This window comes from Pteropus alecto, unplaced genomic scaffold, assembly GCF_000325575.1.
Source record: "Pteropus alecto unplaced genomic scaffold, ASM32557v1 scaffold121, whole genome shotgun sequence".
NCBI lineage: Eukaryota > Metazoa > Chordata > Mammalia > Chiroptera > Pteropodidae > Pteropus > Pteropus alecto.
In genome coordinates this window covers 7,753,046-7,759,942 of record NW_006434369.1, presented here as the reverse complement: position 1 = coordinate 7,759,942, position 6,897 = coordinate 7,753,046, and positions in this window count along the sequence as shown.

Sequence of the window (6,897 nt, the reverse complement as noted above, 5' to 3'; positions counted from 1 at the left end):
CTTCCCTCTTTACTCTGAAGCCCTTTACTCCATGTTTACTTCCTGCTACTCACCATCAATTTTCAATAGTTAAAATCTCTCTACATGCTCTTACACAGTATTTTGCTGTTTGCGGTTTCCAACAACTACAGCTGTTGTCAGGAATTAGCACATCCTGTACTACAGATCAGTCTGACTCTCACCAAAGTGACAGGTGTCACGATACTCACATTGAACTATAGTAACTTGCATGAAAAATCAGGATTGCACGCATAAGACTGATGCATAGCAAAGTAGCACAAGAAATGTCTGCAGAGGTGGAAATAGACAGGACATGCTAGGGGTGTGTGTGTGTGTGTGCATGTGTGTGTGGCATTTTTTTCAGTCTGTCCCAAGGAATAGTGAATTCACTAATAAACCTATTGTGCAAACAATTTGAATTAATACATACCTGTTCATGCAAATTAACAATGACAATTTTTTACCTGTGTCTAAAGTTTTACAGATTACAAAACATCCCAAATAAGTAGACAAGAATTAATTGGGCAATGATTTTTAACAGTGACCAGCTGTTATTCACTTAGATACTCAAAAAATGCTCTAGGCCTTTATCTTGGTTGACTTTCTTGCTCTAATCCTTTCAGAAGCAAATTGGGCTGGCTTTCCAAGTTTCTAATTGTCTTATGGATTGTAGAGCCTGCATTCTTAACCATACTGGGGTCAGTTGAGAATTAAACTCCTCTCGATATATTTCTCTTCTGATACAGGATGTGGAAAGCCATCTAGAGCCACAACTTTCAGAATTTCCACTTGCTCGTTTGATCGGGCCCTGAATATGCTACATGATTTCCAGCTGGGAATGAGTTGTTCAAAGACAAATGTGCCATACTCAGAGAGAGAAAGGAGAGGTATGAAAAATTGTCTAAGTGAACTATGACAGAGCTTGGCTGGTCGATTACCAACCTGTTTTCTCTTCTTTCTGGACATTGACTAAACTATCCTTCCCAATTGCCCTTGGACTTTTAAACTTTTATTTTGTTAAGTCACTGAGATTTCTGTGTTTATTTGTTTTAGCAGTTAGCAGTTACCTTACCTAATGTTAATAACTTTTAAGATTCCATCCAATCCTGAGATTCTAGGATTCTAAATCTTGAGAGACAAGATTCAGTTGTGAATACTCATGACTTTCTCACTCATAGTTGACTCTTCTTACGTTTTTCTCTCCTTCTGGTTTTCCACAGGATTTCTATTAGCCCTTTTTATTCTCATAGGGCTTTCAATTCACTCATGGACAAAGAAATGGCTAGTGTGGGTTTAGCTACCCAGCTCAAAAGCAAGCATACTTTCTGGACATGCGTTTAGCTTGCTGAGGATGCCACATGGGTCAAAAGGATAGGATGAGTACATGGAGCAAAGCCTGACATGGAAACAACAATAATACAGCCCCAGAATGTGGTGATAACAAATGGCATTTGACAGAGCAGAATACAGGGCCCAAAATGAGGATGGGGCAAGATGGTAGAATAAATAAGATCCTGGTCCTTGCTAAGAGAGCTACCTGCAAGAGATGGCCAGGCTTTAATTTCCCCAGTACCACTAAACAGCAAATTCTATTTCTATTCACTACATATCTATTCACTACAGAAGCCAAAGATGCAAGTGCTAAATGATCCTAACATTCCCTCTGGTGTTTCCAGGTGGGTCTCTAATACACCGTGCAATCGTTAAGTAATTAATAGAAGAAGAAGGTTTAGAATTTTGGAGAAAGACTTAATGAAAGTTGTTTTGAATGGTAACTAATTATTGATAAACCAAGGGAATCAGCTCTAATTAGCATAAATCTCTTCCTGATAAATTGGCTGTTAGTTTTAGACTAAGTTTGAATAGAGCTATCTTTCAAAGGGAAAATTATCTTAAAGTACATCTTTCTGAAAATTTGTTTTTGTTTTGAAATCTTTTAAAAATTGTCATCATTATCTTTAGAATCTGAATAAAGGTTAGAATTCTGGTTTGAAAGATTGAAACTGTTGACCAATACTCTGATTCTTCTTTTTAATGTGTATAATAGATTGTGATGAATGAGTCTGCAAGGTGGTGTTGGTGTGTGTGTGTGTGTGTGTGTGTGTGTGAGAGAGAGAGAGAGAGAGAGAGAGAGAGAGAGAGAGAGAGAGAGAGAGAGAGAGAGAGAGAGAGAGAGAAGAGGTTTCATCAAAGACTTTCAGATATAATAATTTTTACCACATAATATTTGTCAGTTACTTTTGACCCCGATCAATGTGCGATCATATTCCAATATACAAATGTGAATACTGGAGTGCTTTATTTAATTTAAAATTTTGCATTATTTAAATATATTTATTTACCTGAAGACTTTTTAGTAAAGTGCTTCTTATGTAGAACTAGATTATTTTAATAAGCACCAAAGATGAGAAAATTATTTAGCTCTGGCATATAGTACCTGAGGGTTTTTTTTTTCTCCTCTTTTACTCAACTCTTTGATGTTGCATAAGCTATTCACAAATATCAGTTGCTGTTGACATCCAAACCAACAAATATATTTAGTACAATACACCAGAGGCTGAAAAGTAAAGCTTTTAATTAACCTTTAGGGAATTTGCTAAGATCATAGGTTTAAGAAAAAAAAATAGACGCAGGAAGTTACCTGACACAGGTAACACTTGCATTTTCTTCTGGCTTTTGGATGTGACCACAGAGCAGAAATGACCTCTGAGGCACCAATGTAAGGCAGTAGATTACCATGAAAAAAAAAAGCTATTCACATACTTTGAATGACCCAATACAATGACCCTTCCCTGCTGAAAAGTTCACTAACATTCAATAAATGTGTGATTATGATTAGTTTGAAATTTCAAAAGCCCACCAGGTCTTGGCAACATTGTGAGAAGGCGTGCTCTGCTCCTTTCTTCTTGGCATCTTCTCTTCACTCAGAGAACCCTCCTCCCTGCCCCAGGACCTGGTGCCCTCCTGCTGCTTCCTCTTTTTCCAGGATTCCAGGAGCCCTGTCCTTGCAGGAAGACCCTTCCACCTCCCTCTCTGACCTGGATCCAAGCTTACCAATGACGAGCCCATCCCTTGCTCTCTACTTTCCAACATAATGAGAATTTTTATGTTCCAGACTTGGCCCTTCGTGTGTTGCATTTAATCCCAAGGCCATACTCCACAGTATAGTTGGCATTACTATTCCTCCTGTTTACACAAGAAAGCTGAGGTAAGAGAGGCCAATGACTTTCCCAAGCATTACACACACCAAAGAGGCCAATCGTTTCCTTTCTCATGTCTTTTTTCTTGTTGGACGTTTCCTAGAAATAACTACTGCTTCCTTCCCCGACTTCTCCCCCTGAATCTTTCATCTCTTATACTTAGCCACCACTCAGTTGGCTGTGCATTCTTCCTTTGAACTACCCAACCTCACAGCCAGTCAACTCGGGTTCTGCATTTTCTCCTTTCACTCCAATCCATTCTCCAATACTTCCAAGACTCATGGATCTTAAACACATAACTGTGTGACTCTCAGGCTAGATCGGCAGGGCCAGGCCACTCACTTGGAGATGGTGGTGCATGGATGGGCAGCTGGACAGCCTGACAGAGCAAGTCTCCAAGACCATGCTTTTTGTGCTCTGCCCCAATCCTCTACTCTCTCTTCTCTGCTTCTCCTCTCCTCTTCACTTTCTAAGATTATCAGTTAGAACAGGAATGAAGCAGCAGTAGTACCTGTCGCTCTCTCGGTCTAGCTCCCCCGCTCCGGCTTTTAGCACACACCCTCACCACCCCAGCTGTCTGGACACCAACCACAACATCTAGACTCTTCTGCTTGCCTGTGTCAGTCGGGCCCCAACCAGGAAACAGAAACCACACAATAAGTTGAACATGGGAAGTTTATATAAAGATTTGTTAACTGTAACAGGGGAGTAACTATAAAGATGAAATGAAAACCCTAAAGAATTTCCTAAGGCTGATGGACAGCACCCATGGAAGGACACAGTTGGAGGGTGGGTCCCTCTTCTAGGCTGAGGTTTAGACAGCATTGGAGAGGTATAATCACAGCCTACTGGGTAGTGGAAAGTTCTCTGTGTTGTCCAAGGATGCTGGGCAAGGCGGGGACAGCCCTCTGGATTGGACACAGGCTGAGGTTGGCCAGAGAGTGCACAGAGGGCAGTGGGTGACCAGGGCCTGCTCTCCAGCAGGGCAGTACAAGGACTACATCAGGAACATCATAGCCAGGTGGTCACCATCGGCGATGAGCTGGAGGAGTGCGTGCTCTGGGTAGGAGGCTGGGGACAGCCACTGGGAGTCATGCAGAATGAGTCAGAGAGAAGATAGCAGCACACTAGAACCAGAAAGAGAAACTCCTTCCTCCTGCACGTACCCACAGCTCTTCGCTGACAAACCTTAATATTGTGTTTCCTGCAAAGAAGAAATGCTTAAAGCTTGCCTATCACAGAGTAGGTGAAGAATTATGGATTTGAAGCTGAGAAGCAATAGATTGATAGCTGGACCCTGACCTTCGACTGCTCCCTCAGTCTGGCTTATGCCGCTTCTCTGATTCTCTGTCTCAGCACATACCCTCTGGCCTATCAGTTCAGCTGCCTCATTGTCTCCATCGAGGTTCTGCTCTGTGCTGAGAGAGTGTTCTTCCTTCTCTCTTCTTGATCAAATTGAACTCATTCTATAGGTCTGGCTCAAGGCCCAGGCAGGCTTCCATGAACTGCCTCCTAACTATTCTCTTGTTGTAGTTCAGCCAGCATTGTCACATCTAATTCTTGTCACTTCATGATTGTCTCTCTAATGAGACTGTAAGTTTTTTGAGAGCAAAGTGAGCATCTCTTTCCCCATGTTGTCCTTGCCCTCATTAACCTCCCAATAGATATTAAGATATAGTTGATTGATGGCCTGGAAATTTCATGGTTGGGGAACTAGTTAGAAGTCTCTGGGAAAGAAACTGAGTGGAAAAAAAAATTCTCACTTATACCCAAGAGCACTCTTCTGAGTGCTCACAAGAGATTGAAAGCCTTCTTAACAGGCAGCACTACTTATTTCTCTTTTGGTATTAGAAAATAGACTTATTGCAGTGGCATCAATTAATAGCATAATTCTGTGTGCTGGGTGAAGGAGATGTAAAAGTGTCAGAAATAATGAAAATGATTTTGCCTACTCTGACCTGAGTCTGATTGGGAAAGGATACCTTCTTCTCTGTCACTTTTAAAAACAGAATTGCTTTCATAAGAGAGACTTATTTATTGAGATGAAATACTAGAGATCATAAAGAAGTAGAGAAAGAGAATGACCTGAGTACTTTATAAGGGACAGTTTATTAGATCAATGCTTATTACTCTGAGTTTTCCCAAATAGCCTGTAAGTGATTCTTGAATCACTGTGATCTCAGCCTCAATAGCCAAGAGTAGGATGTATTAAAAGCTTTGGCCTGTGCAATGAATCACTTGCTGTTTATCAAGCAAGGCTCCTCTACCTGCTCTGCTGGCATTTCTAGACAGTCTTTTATCAGTTATCAATTTTCTTTTTTTATCTGAGTGAGATCTTCTCTGACCACTTCCTCCTTCGTTAGACTGAGCTGATCTTCCTCTGGCATATTTTCTTAGCATTGAGAAAAAGTGTGTGTGTGTGTGCCTGTATGTGTGTGTGAGTGTGTGTGTGTGTGTGTGTGTGTGTGTTTGTGTATAAATATATCACTCTGTGTTGGAATTGTAATTTAAATCCTTGTCATTCTGAAATGTGCCATCTTTAACTATGTAGCCCCAGGATCTGAACCAGTAACTTACACATAGTAAAAGCTCAATAAATATTATTTGAGTGAGTAGCTGGTTGAATGATAAAGCAGTCATAGTTCTTTTAGTGGAAAAGATCAATAAACCAATTTAATTTCTTTTAGGTATAAAAGAAAATTTATTGGCTCAGGTAGTTGAGAAGATAAAAGGGTACTGCTTCTAGCTTCAGGCAGAACTGAATTCAGGAATTCAAATTCTATAATCAAGACAGCACCTTTCTTTCAATTCATCTCAGTTTGTCTATCATCTAGATTTGCTCTATTCTCATGAAAGATCTCTCTCCATATGGCATAGATAGATAGATAGATAGATAGATAGATAGATAGATAGATAGATAGATAGATAGATAGATAGACAGACAGACAAACAGATGGATGGACAGACAGACAGACAAAGCCAATGAAGGTTCTAGCCCAGGGTTTCTCAATGTGGATTCTATTGAAAATTTGGAATGACTAATTCTTTGTTTTGTGGGACTATCCCCTATATTATAGGATAGTTAGCACCCCTGGCGTCTAGGCATCAAATGTCAATAGGATTTCCATATATTGTGATTACTATACATGTCCTCTACACTTGCAAATGCCCCTTATGGAGGCAGTAGAGCTTGTGGTTGAGAGCCACAGCTCTAGGCTTACTTTGATCACAGAGAAAATGACCAGATTCTCTGTCATCTATTCTCCATATTAGGTCTTCATAGGATTCTGATCGACTGTGCTTGAATTGTGTTTCTACCCCTGGACAAATCATGGGGTTCCATGTATTAAGGAGTTTAGCATAGTCTGATTGGCCAATGTATTAGTTATCTATATTTACATAGCAAATCACTCTAAAACTTAGCACATTTATTATCTCAATAAAAACATTTATTATCTCAAGTAATTTCCATGGGACAGGTATCTAAGAGCAGTTAAGTCAGGTGGTTTCGGCTCAGGGTATCTCACAAGGTTGCAGTCAAGCTTTGGCCGGGGTGGCCGTCATCTCATCTGAGGCTAGAGGATCCTCTTCAAAGCTCACCCATGTGGTTGCTTGCAGGCCTCAGTTTCTCTCTGGTTATTGAGTACCTCACCATACAATCCCTCCGTGGGCTTGCTTGAGCACCCGTCTACATGGA